The sequence below is a fragment of the Convolutriloba macropyga genome, chromosome 5 (genome assembly GCF_964194025.1).
Source record: "Convolutriloba macropyga chromosome 5, txConMacr16.3, whole genome shotgun sequence".
NCBI lineage: Eukaryota > Metazoa > Xenacoelomorpha > Acoela > Convolutidae > Convolutriloba > Convolutriloba macropyga.
The window spans coordinates 11,175,480-11,191,456 of record NC_134472.1 but is presented as its reverse complement, the minus strand read 5'-3'; positions in this window follow the sequence as shown (position 1 = coordinate 11,191,456).

Here is a 15,977-nt window from a genome sequence, read left to right as displayed (position 1 = left end):
TTTATAAATAGGGGTGACTGATGCGATTTTCCATTGTCGGGAATTTTTCTCAAGCGCTTTATGTTCTTAAAGAATAGGTATAAGACATCAGCCATTGGTTTCGCTGCTTTTGGGAGAAGATAGAGGGATACTCGTTGAGGCCTCCAGTTTAGTGATGTCGAGCTCCGATTGTATTCGAATAATTTTTGCTTTGATATACAGAAGTTTGTTAAGGTTGAGTTCATAGAAATGATGTCTTCTACGCTAAAGGAAGGTTTAGGAGTGTAGACAGAATGAAAGAAGTCGTTTCGTAAGTTTACTTTGTCTTCAAGTTTGGATGCTGATCTTCCACCAATGCTTAGAACTCTTGAAAATTTGTTGACCTATTAGGACTATTGAGATGTTTGAAGATCACAGTGGTGTCTCTGGTGCTCATTATCTTCTCTTGATAATTACACCAATCTATTTTTGCGGCCTCTGTCACAACGTTTTGAAAATTCCTTACGACGTTTTTTTCGATATGACTTTGGTTTGCTCGCTACGAGTTCACGCTGAGTGTTCAATTTTTTCATCAAATTGGACATACTTGGTGTAATCCAAGGTGGTAGAGACTGACTATGCCTGGTCCTTTTGGGAATCGTTGCTTGTGCTACTTTGTCGAAAAAGTCGTACATCTCTTCGCACAGGTTGTTTATGTTTGTGTAACACTCTGGTTTGAAGTCAGCAATTTTGATCATTTTGCTTACTTCCGAGTAATCGATTCTTCCAAAATTTCGAAAAGTTCCCAAAGTTGGTTTCATTTCCGTGTGAGTGCACTCAACTAGAAGATTGATTGCCTTGTGATCTGAGCAGCTAATTGTTTTTTGTGAATGCTTCGTCAAGAACGGAGTGCATGTAACAATTTTGATAGAAGGCAACGCACAGTATGTTTTTTCGCGGGTGTTGAAACCAACACTTTGAAGAAAAAAGTTGTTTTCAAAGAGTTCTAATACTCCCTGTTCGTCAGTGTCCTCACTTGAGAAATTGTGCCAGTTTGTGTTCGGAAAGCTAAGACCTCCACCGATTTTTGCTGTGCTGTTTTTTGGTAGGGCTGACAGAAGTGTTCCAAAGTCCTCTTGTGTGTATCTTTACCCACTTTCTTTCGGGGGGTTGCAGAACACAGAAATAAAAAAACGAAAAATGAGTTTGTTAATTTCTAGTTTGCAGGTGAGTGAACAGTCGGGTTGGTTATTAAAAAGTTGATCAGATGCTAGGCTGTTTATGATGGCAATCATTGCCACTCCGTAAGTGTTGTTTTCCGCATCTTGTTTTCAGTCTGATCTATATATGGTGTAGTCGTCTAAGTGTAGTTCAGATGGTGAAATGTTGTCCTTTATCCATGTTTCGCAAGCACAAATAATGTTTTAGTCATTGAGCATTACTGCATTAGCAAATTTCGATCTTCTTTCCAGTGTATCCTATTGAGAGAATCTTAAAGTCATCGGCAAACAAGTAGGGATCGTTAAATCTTAGGACATCTGGGAGGTAGTTCATGAGTATACAGAACAGAAGGGGACCAAAAAGAGATCCTTGGGGGACACCACTTGTGAATTCAAGAATCCTGGAGCTTGTGTTATCAGCTCTGACGAACCTTCTTCTATCAAGGAGATAGTCAACCAAAACTTCGAGCATCCGCCCTCACCAATTTGACCTTCTTTGATGAGTAATTCTTTATGCGGTATTTCGTCGAAAGCTCTGGAGAAGTCAGAGTCGAAGGTAACTATGTTAACACTTGTGTTCCTGTCCATTGCCTCGTAAATCTTTTGCAGGAAGGAAAACATATTTGTAGTTACGGATCTACCTCGAACAAAACCATGCTGATGCTTGCTCAATTGTTTTTCAAAGTGTTTATATAGTGGCTCATAAATGCATTTTTCGAAAACTTTACTGTCGATATTCAGTAGAGAAGCCGGACGATAATTCGTGACCAGCCTCCTGTCGCCCTTCTTATAAATAGGGGTGACTGATGCGATTTTCCATTGTCGGGAATTTTTCTCAAGCGCTTTATGTTCTTAAAGAATAGGTATAAGACATCAGCCATTGGTTTCGCTGCTTTTGGGAGAAGATAGAGGGATACTCGTTAAGGCCTCCAGTTTAGTGATGTCGAGCTCCGATTGTATTCGAATAATTTTTGCTTTGATATACAGAAGTTTGTTAAGGTTGAGTTCATAGAAATGATGTCTTCTACGCTAAAGGAAGGTTTAGGAGTGTAGACAGAATGAAAGAAGTCGTTTCGTAAGTTTACTTTGTCTTCAATGTTGGATGCTGATCTTCCACCAATGCTTAGAACTCTTGAAAATTTGTTGACCTATTAGGACTATTGAGATGTTTGAAGATCACAGTGGTGTCCCTGGTGCTCATTATCTTCTCTTGATAATTACACCAATCTATTTTTGCGGCCTCTGTCACAACGTTTTGAAAATTCCTTACGATGTTTTTTCGATATGACTTTGGTTTGCTCGCTACAAGTTAATGCTGAGTGTTCAATTTTTTCATCAAATTGGACGTACTTGGTGTAATCCAAGGTGATAGAGATTGACTATGCCTGGTCCTTTTGGGAATTGTTGCTTGTGCTACTTTGTCGAAAAAGTCGTACATCTCTTCGCACAGGTTGTTTATGTTTGTGTAACACTCTGTTTTGAAGTCAGCAATTTTGATCTTTTCGCTTACTTCCGAGTAATCGACTCTTCCAAAACTTCGAAAAGTTCCCAAAGTTGGTTTCATTTCCGTGTGAGGGCACTCAACTAGAAGATTGATTGCCTTGTGATCTGAGCAGTTAATTGTTTTTTGTGAATTCTTCGTCAAGAACGGAGTGCGGAGTGCATGTAACATTCTTGATAGAAGGCAACGCACAGTATGTTTTTTCGCGGTGTTCAAACCAACACTTTGAAAAAAAAAGTTGTTTTCAAAGGGTTCTAATACTCCCTGTTCGTCAGTGTCCTCACTTGAGAAATTGTGCCAGTTTGTGTTCGGAAAGTTAAGACCTCCACCGATTATTGCTGTGCTGTTTTTTGGTAGGGCTGACAGAAGTGTTCCAAAGTCCTCTTGTGTGTATCTGTACCCATTTTCTTTCGGGGGGTTGCAGAACACAGAAATAAAAAAACGAAAAATGAGTTTGTTAATTTCTAGTTTGCAGGTGAGTGAACAGTCGGGTTGGTTATTAAAAAGTTGATCAGATGCTAGGCTGTTTATGATGGCAATCATTGCCACTCCGTAAGTGTTGTTTTCCGCATCTTGTTTTCAGTCTGATCTATATATGGTGTAGTTGTCTAAGTGTAGTTCAGATGGTGAAATGTTGTCCTTTATCCATGTTTCGCAAGCACAAATAATGTTTTAGTCATTGAGCATTACTGTATTAGCAAATTTCGATCTTCTTTCCAGGCATGCTAGGCTTCTTGTATTAATTAGCAGAATATTGATGAAACCTAGTCACCATCCTCCATGATTATCTCCTAAATCTACTTTCCTGCCATCATTGAACAACTCCAGGTTTTGAGTTTTCTGTTTATCGCGGGGAACATTTTACTCAAATAGTTCTCTTCGTTTTTTAAAACACAAATTTTCTTTAATTGCGTCTTCTTTTGACAAGGCTGGTAAAATGAACCGAGCTTTCTCAGTGAGAACTGTTCTTTTTTGTGGGCTTTCGCTAAAACTAATTTGGCATCATGTTCAGTCGGAAGCGTCAGAAATAGTGTCCGTGGTTTTTTCCAGTTATTGCTGAATTTACCGAGTCGTTTTAGCTCCGATATTTGGGTTGCGACTTCAATTCGGTTTAACACATCGTTCAATTCTTTCGTAGTGGGGACAAAATTCTCGGCTTTGGATTTGTCGGGGTCTTCTTGAACCCCTTGTATTCGAATGCTTTTTCTGATATTACGATCCAAAGCAGGCGGCTCTTTGGAGTGTGCTTTGGATGTAGCACCTACATTTCTTGGCTGGTCGTCAACAGCCTACGCGTAGCTCTTATCTAATTTTTCGCATGTAGTTTTAATGGCGTTATCCACTTTTGTATCAACGACTGCTGTTCTTCTCTTTCCCATTGTCTGCAATTTTTTGTTGATCTCCTGCGTTTCTGTTTCAATCTTTTCATTCACCTTGTCAATCGTTGGACATTTTATGAACTTGTCTCTCTCATCATTATTCAGACATTTTACACAGAGAAGCATTGCCAATTGACCCGCTTCTTTGAGACCAATAACTGCAACTTTCGCAAGTCCAGTACAACTTGTGTCAAAGTGCATATGAACATGCGAACAGGCGACGCATATGTATCTTGGCGATGTTTGATTTATCACTATTTTACACGTATTGCATGTTTTTGTCATTGTTAAGGGGGATAAATAAAGCGAGACTCAAGGAACAGATGAATAGATAATGCTAGAAGTCTGGATAACTAAATCCAGTCTCTTAACAACAGAAGAAGAGTCGATACAAAGTTTTGTTCAAAGCCTGGTCATTTAAATGCAGTCTTTTCAAAAAAAAACTTAATATAAATTATTCATTGTCTTGAGTTTTTTCCAGTTTCTGTCGTTTCACTTTTCGTTGTTGCTTGTTCGGCTTATTTCGTTTCTTTAAGAGTCTATTGAGGTCGATACCGTTATTGATAACAATTTCGAGACTGTGAATTTCTAAGGAATGTTGGTGAAGCTCGTTGCACTCGTGGGTCTGTGAGCTGTCTGTTCGTTTACTGTTAGATATGAGATCCTTGACTACGTTGACAACGGATATGTTCAGAGTTTTCAGCTCTGACTGTATGCTGGGTGCAACCTCTCGCTTGCAATACACAACACCTACTATTTGTTTCAAAGCCCGAATTTCCTTCAGCAGTTGAGCAGATGACAGGGGAGTTCGGGGGTCAAAAGGATGATCTGTTATAATGTTTTTTATAACGTCGTGCCACACAATAATTTTTGTCCGTAATCAAAATCTTTGATGATGTTCTGCAGCAATTTCCTTGGCTTTCTTGCAAGTGGATGTAGACAAATACCAGTGTCACTGTAGACCTTTGCTGATAGTGTCTCTAATTTTTGTTGTAGTTGAGGGTCTCTTGTTTGTAGTGAGTGTCGTAACGAAATTGCTCCAATGATAATAGGAACCATAGCAAAGATAAGGGGCCACCTCTGCTGCCCCGTAAATCATGTTATTCTGAAACTGTTTAGGATAGAAAACTCTTAGAGGCAAGGTACGAATGGTTTGCTTTATTGATCTCTGGATTACATTGAATTCTCTATCCTATAGTAACAACAAAATGTATCTGGACGACTCTATTGCATTAGAGAGCTGTTTCAAGTCCTTAAATTTGGAGCCGAGGAAATAAGATGAACTCAAAGATCTCAATTACTAGCTGACAAAAGGAAATAAGAAGACAGCGAACATTGTTTTGTGGCAAAATATTCTAAGCAAATTTATTAGGTCACAAGTCTAACGGAAATACGTCTTGTCACATCGACGAATTGAAAGTAATCTTGAACAGATTCGGAGCCCTAATATCTGCATTTTATGCTATAAGATACGTTGCCCCAAATTACTTCAATCAAGTTATTGACGTGAAAACTCTTCCCTCAGTTATTAAGCAAAAGTGTGTTCAAACGGATCTGTTCTGTTTCGAACACTTGCTTAGTGAGCATACATCTTTTATGACCCCCAAGCGGACATGCTATTTGCTTGCATAGTAACAGGCTACATAACAACATGTAATTTGTAAGTGGGGGGTCATAGAAAACACTCGAGGAAGGGAGCGAAACAGAATAGATCCCAACAAACAACACCGGCAGTCGTAAGAGAAAAGCAGAGCAAGAGAAAACTCAGGGAATCAATCTTGAGGGCAAAAGAAGACTTTATTTGGAAGAAAGCACCTCCGAGAAAACATCCAATCAGCAATCTCGACAATAAAGTTTTAGTAATAGTTATTTCTGATAATCAAACAATGGCGCCTTTGAAAAACTTAGTTGTCTCGCTGGTGCAACATTGGATTATCTTAAGTAGCTACAGATAAAAAGATTGCTATGACTAGTAGATCGAAACTTCATTCGACCAGTGACTCTCAGGTTCCACTTTTAAAAAAGCGGTCGACTAAAGTGACGCTATCTTCAGTTGTTTCATCTATGAAAATAAATTGCATTTTGCTACAAAATTGTACCTTGTTATCACAAGTAGCAATTTGCGGTATAAAAGAATTAGGCAGAAGCGCGCTTCTACACTGTAAAAATTGGGATCCATTCTGATTCGACCCCCCAGTTTAGTGAGCATAAATACTTTATGAACCCTGGGCGCACACACTATTGTCTTACACAGTAACCTGCTTTATAAAAGCATATAAACTGTAACGGGGGGGGGGGGGTCAGAAAAAAGACTCGGGGGAGCAGAACAGATCCAATAGTTGTGCTCAAGCTAATGAGGATGTCGAGCTTGCAGAGTTTAGAAAGCAGCTAAACATTGAAACCAGAAAAAAGACAAAGTTTCAAATCACAGGAGAACGAAGTTTCTGAAATCAAAAAGCGGTAAATGAGGTGAAAGAAAACGTTAAGTAAAGAGACAACAGTCGCCCACCGAAGGATACTCCCAATGTGGAACCAATTCCGGAAGAAATTAGAATTCGAGTTCGATTCAGAAAACGGAAGAGATTGTCATGAGCAGGACATGCAAAAAAATTTTGAAGGTTCTCAATCATCTTGAAGTAAACTGAAATATTGTTAACTTTAAAGAAGATTGGAGCATTCAGAAGCGAAAGAAGTCGAACTATAATAATAGATGTGTCTAGTGTCTGGGAAAAAACGACCAATTTCTGTCTTCCGTTGCCAAATTAAAATTATTTGAACATCAAGTGTTCGGAGCCGTGAATTGACAACTTCTGAAGCTAGGCTCGAACTTGAATCCTTGAAACGCCACAAGAAACTGATTGATGAGGGAACTGATAGAAGAAACTTTTGAAGTAAAGATTTCAAACTCAACCAGAAAAAAAGATGACAGTTGGATGGAAGTGAAGGCCCAGTCAACTGAGTCTTCGAATTGACTAGACTTTGGAACAATTATGACAAAACGCCTTCTTTTACAATGCATATTCCCTGCTCGTGTTTGTTACTTGACAAATCATCTTTCATCGTCAAGATAGAGCGGCTTAAAGCAGCTCAACCACTAACCATGGCGGTGTTTTGATTTTGATTGCAGTCAAAACTGAAGTCAATATTGAGATACTGGAGCTTGAGATTTTAATTGAAGATGCTATTGTCCTGAAAATACAAAGCAGTCGCAAAATGTTCTCTTTGTGTTGTCTGTATCTCTCCGAAATCCAGTGTTTATCGTCATAATACAGATTCAGTTAATTTTTTGTTGAGTCAACTTTTGTTGGCGGACTGTAAGGCAGTGTCCATAGTTGGCAACATCCATTTTAATAGAACGCAATGGACACAAAGCTTCTCCACAGATCCGCATGGGAAACAAGTTTTAGATGTTCTACTTCACAACAATATCACTCAACAGAAAAACGAAGGCTCAAGGCAACTCGACGGTTTGTTGACTAACTGTCTTGATTGAGTTTATTAGCTGACGTTAGATCACAAGTAGAACCAGGTATTCATGAAGAACATGTGCCATTTTCAATCAAGCTTAATGTAGCTCTACTAATCAAGATTTATTCAATTTCAATGTGAAAGATCAAAGCGCGATTATTCTGTTTTGTTTTGCTTTACAAAGAGATTAGAAGGCGTTGGAAGAAATCATTATCGAAATTGCATTTCAACCGTATTGTTTTAGTAATGTCAATGTTGTACTAAAACGTTGGTATGAATGGCTGTTTAAGCTGATGCACTCAAACTTTCCAAGGAAAACAAAATATCGCATCAAATCAGCTCCGTGGTTTTCAAACCAAAGTTCTAGCTTGATTAAAGGGAACAACACTCTTGAGATGACCTCCCACCAACCAAAATTGAAAACAAAGCTTACAATATTTTCAGAAGACCTGAAAAACGCCGTTAAGAAGATAAACTTAGCTTTGAAAAAGATCCATTTCCCAGTGGCATATTCTTTAACATCCAAAAGTATTTAAGATCAGTGAAAAAACAAACCAGTTTACTTTCCTAAAGTATTTTGAGATTGCACAAGCTACCGACAGCTTGACAAAAGCACAACTGTTCAACACCTACTTCCAGTCTGTTTTCTCTAAGAGTGCTTCTAAGAGAAAGATCAGCGAACGGAGCTAAGAACAATTGCACGAAGTTCACTTCTCGGAGCATGATATAAAAAAATGAGCGACTTGACACCAAAATAAAGAAAAGAAAAGATAAAGATGCAGATGGATTAGGCAATGTGTTTCTGAAGCGAATGGCAAATGTTCTTTTCTGAAATGCGTTTTCAACACTATTGCGAACAAAATTGTTTGGAAAACATCGGAGGTTGTGTCCATATAAAAAAATGGAGATAAGCAAAACATCTGCAACTATAGAGGAATCAGCTTTCTCTGCTGTACCTCCAAGGTTCTTGAAAGCTATTGTTCGAAAAAATATAAGCTGTTACAAAAGATGTCATGGCTAACGGTTTTTACGGTTTCTGTTAAAAGCAGCTTTAACAACCCAGATGATAATGTTTTATATTGAAATCCAATCCGGGTTGAACAGTAAAAGTCTTTCTACACTCTACTTAGGTTCCAAAAAACTTTCATCGTAGTCTGTAGAAACTTTATTAATACGGTTTCTCCCGGGCTGTTTACAATCTAATAGAAAATTAATTGACTAATAGAAGACAGAGAGTCAGAGTTGAAGGCTTTTTATCCGAAGAAGTTACTGTTCATAGATAGTGGTGTCACTCAAGAGTCTGTGCTTGGTCCTCTGTTTTTCATCCGTTTTATAAATTATCTGTCTAATTGCTTAATGTCCAAATCTTTAAAGTTGTATCTGAGAGCTCAGTAACGCTTCAGTACGCCTCGGTAAAGCAGGTCGTGGAAGTGGAGTAACGCGAATTTTATGAAACTCAATTTTTCCAAATTTAGCTTAACGGTCTTCAAAGGTGAGAGTTTACAAAAAAGAGCGTAGAAAAAAATTTCATGATACTATTCCATTGGCTATATGGAAGGAATCCAGAAATTGAAGCTGCCTCTTGTATCGCTCTATCACGAGTTACAAATTCTACTAACCTTTTTTTTCAATTGTCAAGGACAAGTTTCGGCTAGAGTGGACTCCAAAGTGTGTCTAAAGAGTGATAAAAGTTATCAGCACAATTCTAATGCAAGGGAAAGGTTATTAAAAAAAATGGCACGGAAACGACCTCCGGCTGCAAGCCAAAATTTTGGCTAACCTATTTGAACAGGATTTTGGTGTTGATTTGGCCCAGATTTTTAATTATAACAGAATAATTTTGAAGGCGTATCTGAGCCAATTCAATCGCAGTTTCAACAAGATGGAAAAGTGTTCTTTTCGGTTGAATTGCAACTGTGCTGATTGTAGTAAAATAAAAAAAATCAAATAGAAATGACCGTGAAATTTGAATTTTGATTTGGAACTTAAAAACTAACCAAGGGTATTCCTTAAATCTCGCAATATTAATCATTAAGCTTATATTTAAAGTATATAAAACTGTCTCTCATCAGTTTTTACAAAATGAGTCAAAGTAACAAGAAACTTTTGAAATCCATAACAGTTAAAATCAAGTTATTACTTAATTTAAATTTAAAACACCAAAAAATTGAAATGTTCAAAATAGAGTTTTTAATTTTGAGGGAATTTGGTTTTCAATTCCTAAAAAGCAGGTTTTATTTTCAATCTTATCTGCTGTTATCTTCTACAATTTGGGTTTGACAAAGTTTTGCATTAACATTTACCAGATTATTTATTGCAAAGAACCAAAACTCAATTTTTTTGCAATTTGAACTGACACTTCAATGTCTATTCTAGCCGCCATATGCTCTTGACTCGAAATTAATTGAGCGATTAACTTTTCGATGTAGATCCCATCTTTTGTCATTACTAGTTCGACCCGCCGACATGCATCGAGATTTTCTAGTTCGACATTATGCGCTGTAACACAAAAGTCAACGAGGTGTTATCCCTCAGGGGAACCTTCTTTTGATGTTCCCAAATTCAAAAGGTAACATGTCGACTGGTATGGCCAACATAGATGGTATTGCATTCATTACATGTAACTTTATATACCTCATGCGATTTAAAAATTTTGTCAAAAGATGACTTTGGGGGAGCGCAAGCAAGTTCTTAATATTGTCGTTGTGAAAATGATTTGAATAACAAACAATTTTTGGTCTACACTCGATAGTTCGAGTGAGGATTCTTCTGTATTGAACAAAAAACATCGATTTAAGCTCGTTTTTGTCGAGGCTTTTAATTATTTTGAGACATTGCTCTTTTCTGGTTTTTTTTATGCTGTAACCTTTTCTGTTGTGACTATTTTATCCAACCTCTCAAAAGCAAAACTGCAAGACCACTCAGTCAAGATCTCCTCATTTTTCGTAAGGGCTTTTCAAAGTATTGCAATTCTCTAGATGCATTGAAAGTCCTATTCAAAAACACTTGTAGCAATTTTTCTTATGCTCTAACGGTGAACAACGGCGCAAACTTAAGAAAAATCCGGTTTAGCAGGTTTTTAATACCAATGACAGCTAGTTTTTCTATCATCGTTTTCGTTTATGCTCAGATCTAGAAACGCCAATTTCCATTAAAGTTGGGCGTTTTGAGAGTGAAATGAAAATTTTGTGTGGAGAGAATTTGTATACTCGAGGTAATTTATATGATTCCCCTTAAAAGCAATGCAAACACCTATTGAATAATTATAATTCCTGTGCATCCTCTATTGTACCTTTGCACAATAGGAACAGATCAAATTATGTTTTTCGAGCTTTTGTACTCCGTGTCAGTAACACCTTAGCATTCTGCAAGAAACCATTTTTTGCATGATTTGCACTCAACTTTTTTCCCTCATAAATTAACAAGTCGGTTACAATCAATGCAAATTCTCCTAATTTCAGAAAATTCTTTATCCCTTCTCTCATTTGGTTTTTCAAAACATTTTATGCACAATATTGCCAAAAATACTACCCGCGAAGCAACCATTGCAGCACCGTGCGATTGAGTGTTCCACATTTTTTTTACACTTAGAGTAAACATTTGTTACAACTATTCTCAAAAGGCACTTCATAGTTGGCCCCGGAATGTCAGGACCGTCATAATTGGGGCAAAGTTTTTCAAACTCAATTTTGATTGCCTCATTAACCAGAACATTTGTTTACCAGCTTTCAACATTGAGAAGTACTATTAGCAACAAAAATTTCTCCAAAATGGTAACCTTGAAATTGGTTTTGGCATTTTTTGAGTTAGTCTTAATATTTGCACGTGGTAATTTCTGGAAAAATAGACAGAATTTTATTGAGGTTCTTACAAGTGCTACATGGCGTTGAGAAAACAGGCCGAAGCGGAGAATCGTTTTTATGTATCTTAGCGAGTCCAAAAAACTTGGCCGGTTGCAATCCAATTGTCCTGAGTCTGTGATAGATATTTTCCCTTTTCTTTCCCTGTTTCTTTAATTGAGGCAATTTGCTACTATCTGTCTCTTACTTTTTTGGTTACATTGTCACCTTCTCCATTATGAACCTTAGACTGACCGACATTAAGGATTTCGTTTAGTTTATCCATGTATTTTGTTTCCTTCATCACATAAAAACCACACCCTTTATCTGATGGTGCAGCTAATTGTTTTTGATTTTTTAAAGAAAGGAAAATTTCTAATCTCTCTATCTATTAGTGTGTCACGTACACTTTTGGCGCATCATTTGGCTGACGATTCACTTTTACCAACGGCGTTGTTCTCCCGTAACTCACCAACTAAATTGTCTACGTCAACTTAGAAGTGCTCTTCACAAAATTGGTCTGTGATCGGATGCTTTGGACCTGATGACCAGACGTTCAGGAGAAATTTCGACAGTTAAACACCTTCCAAAGTTTTAACACTAGCATGAAGTTAATTCCGCAAGATCCTTTCCTGTCTCTCAAGCTGTTTCGTCAAGCTGTTGTAAGTCTCCTACAAATCAATTCGGAATGATATCTCCTTTCCTTTCTAAAGTTGTACACTGTTGATGATAAAAATTCTCTTTTCACCTTTTTCAAGAAAATGTCGTTACTTTTTGTCAGAAAATCTACGGCCTGGTTTCTCACAACTTTAATTTTCTTAAGAACTTAAGCCGAAAAATTTGCACCAATGTTATTACAGTGTTTCAAAAAATCTATGCAATGTTTACAGTTTAGTTGTTCATTTGAAGGCTTGACATAATTCAAGAATGTTTTAAGTATTTTTTTGCCTGAGAATGTTGTTGAGTCATGCTTGTTGTGGAATTTTGCTTATCACGGAAGCCGGCTCAAGGACATGGGCAATGAAACCGTATTGTTCAGGAGCTACACTCTCGTTCTGTGCCCTTTCTAAAAGTCTTACTTCTGCCCTTGCCCTGCTATGTAGTTTCCCATGGTTCTTTCATTATCTTAATTTGAGTAGAACTTTCGGATTGCCTTGGTGGCGCAGAGCAATGTCCAGTGGCTTAATCTCACGTGCCGGCTCCTGGTGGAGCACCTTAGACTTCCAGCTGCGTTCTCTGCTTACGCTTCGATAAGTGCTTTGTCCCGCTCAAATCCAGTATCCCAGTGCTCAACAACAGTTTAAAAATATCAGGTTTTCTGGTGCGCTGGCAATTTATCAGCGCTTAATTTTTTTTCTATTCGTGGTCATGAAGTATTATAGCTGTTGTATACAACTTAGTGTGTAATTATTCGATTTGTGGCTTGAGATGCTTTTGTTATTTAGATCATGGCATACAAATTTGTCAGTCCTTGTGCTCAATCGGCCCTTGAACAAAAGATTTAAATCTCTTAGATTGATTGGCAACTCTTGACGAAAGTAGATGAGACAAACTAACAGCTGATTTTTGTCCGTAGGTATGATATGATGTTAGCGTAGCTGTCCCCTCTTCACGCAAAGAACTTCCACTACTGATGTTTTGGCACTACGGAAGCCGCGGGACCGGCTCCACCTGTGCAGGCGAAGAAAATAGACAAAAATTTGGTTTCTAAACAACAATTACTCTTTGTTAAAAGTTTTTCGTTTTAAAAAAGTCATGATATTTGTAGGCTTCACTAATGCTTTCAGGGCAAAGTTTTGCTAGTGGGTTGAAAATTTTGTTTAACCTGGATTTCCAAAAACCGTTGACCTAGTCTTACATCATCATCATTTTAAACTCAATTTTAATTGCCTCATCAACCAAAACATTGGTGTACAAGCTTTAAACATTGAGAAGTACTATTAGCTCAAATTTCTCCAAAATGGTAACCTTGAAATTGGTTCTGGCTTTTTTTGAGTTAGTCTCAATATTTGCAAGTGGTAACCTTAGGAAAAAAGAGACAAAATTTTAATGAGGTTCTTGCAAGTGCTACATGGCGTTCAGAAAACAGGCCGAAGCGGAGAATCGTTTTTATGTACCTTAGCGAGTCCAAAAAACTTGGCCGGTTGCAATCCAATTGTCCTGAATCTGTGATAGATATTTTCCATTTTCTTTCCCTGTTTCTTTAGTTGAGACAAATTGCTATTATCTGTTTCTTACTTTTTATGCTTTGATCGTCACCTTCTCCTTCATGAACCTTAGACTGACCGACATTAAAGATTTCATTTTTGTTTACACATGTAATTTGTTTCCTTCATCACATAAAAACCACACCTTTTATCAGATGGTGCAGCTAGTTGTTTTTGATTTTTCAAAGAAATGAAAAATTTTAATCCCTCTATCTATTAGTGTCACGTACTCTTTTGGCGCATCACTTGGCTGACGATTCACTTTTACTATCGGCGTTGTTCTCCCGTAACTCACCGACTAATTTGCCTACGTCAACCAAGAAGTGCTCTTCACAATATTGGTCTGTGATCGGATGCTTTGGACCTGATAATCAGACGTCCAGGAGAAAATTCGACAGTTAAACACCTTCCAAAGTTTTAACATTAGTATGAAGTTAATTCCGCAAGATCCTTTCCTGTCTCTCAAGCTGTTTTGTCAAGCTGTTGTAAGTCTCCTACAAAACAATTTGGAATGATGTCTCCTTTCCTTTCTAGAGTTGTACACTGTTGATGATAAAAGTTCTCTTTTCACATCTTTCAAGAAAATGTCGTTATAATTCTGAAACTTTTTGTCGGACAATCTACGCCCTGGTTTCTCCCACTTTAATTTTCTTAAGAACTTAAGCCAAAAAATTTGCATCAATATTATTACAGTGTTTCAAAAAATCTATGCAATGTTTACATTTTAGTTGTTCATTTGAAGGCTTGACATAATTCAAGAACGTTTTAAGCATTTTTTTTGCCTGAGAATGTTGTTGAGTCATGGTTGTTGTGGAATTTTGCTTATCACGGAAGCTGGCTCAAGGACAAGGGCAATGAAACCGTATGGTTCAGGAGCTACACTCTCGTTCTGTGCCCTTTCGAGCAGTCTTACTTTTGCTCTTGCCCTGCTATGTAGTTTCCCATGGTTCGTCCATTATCCTTATTTGAGTAGAGCATTCGGATTGCCTTGGTGGCGCAGAACAATGTCCAGTGTTTTAATCTCACGTGCCGGCTCCTGGTGGAGCACCTTAGACTTCCAGCTGCGTTCTCTGCTTACGCTTCGATTAGTGCTTTGTCACCCTCAAACCCAGTATCCCAGTGCTCAACAACTGTTTAAAATTATCAAGGTTTCTAGTGCGCTGGCAATTTATAAGCGCTTTGACTTTTTTCCTATTCGTGGTCATGAAGTATTATAGCTAATGTATACAACATAGTCTGTAATTATTCGATTTGTGGCTTGAGATGCTTTTGTTATTTAGATCATGGCATACAAATTTGTCAGTCCTTGTGCTCAATCGGCCCTTGAACAAAAGATTTAAATCTCTTAGATTGATTGGCAACTCTTGACGAAAGTAGATGAGACAAACTAACAGCTGATTTTTGTCCGTAGATATGATATGATGTTAGCGTAGCTGTCCCCTCTTCACGCAGAGAACTTCCACTACTGATGTTTTGGCACTACGGAAGCCGCGGGACCGGCTCCACCTGTGCAGGCGAAGAAAATAGACAAAAATTTGGTTTCTAAACACCAATTACTCTTTGTTAAAAATTTTTCCTTTTAAAAAATTCATGATATTTGTAGGCTTCACTAATGCTTTCAGGGCAAAGTTTTGCTAGTGGGTTGAAAGTTTTGTTTAACCTGGATTTCCAAAAACTGTTGACCTAGTCTTGCATCATCATCATCAAATGTTGTTGATATGAGAGCAAAGGTTGCAAGGGCTGAAGATTAGGTTTGATCAACATAATGCCACGCATGACGTAATAAACACGTAAAGCAATTGCAAAGTTCTTTACGTCTCATAATATGTCTAATGTGAGTGTCTCTTTAGTGCCACAGAGAAATTTTCATTGCATGCGCTTTTTGATGACATCTTTACTAGGTCTCAACCATACCGAATAACTATGCCATCACAAAACTGGCTTTTTGTTAGGCCAAAGTTATATTGTTTGGCGAAAGCGTTCAGCCAACTTGATGCTTCCTTTTCACTACTTAGTTTAAATAGGTGAATCTCGTTTTTTATCAATTCTTTCTAAATTTTTTTTTTTCGATTTCATTTCAAGCTCTTTCTCCTTTTTTTTGATGCATGATTTGCTTTAGTTCGGCTTTGGGCAGAAAAAGGAATAAGCGGATTGACAGGTGCACTGATCGATCGTTTTCCTTAAAACTGTATTCAGGTTTAAGGTTGTTCTGTATACTATCCCATATCCGAAACAAAAAAATGTTGCGATATTTTTGAGTGTACGTGGGATGCTTTAATGAATTAATGAATTAGGTAATAGCTCATTGTTGATTGATTCCTCAGGTTCTTTTTTATCGGGTCTTCAATTTGAAACCTTGTACAAACGAAAACAGTGACTGTTTCCTAAAACAATGAAATGAAAGA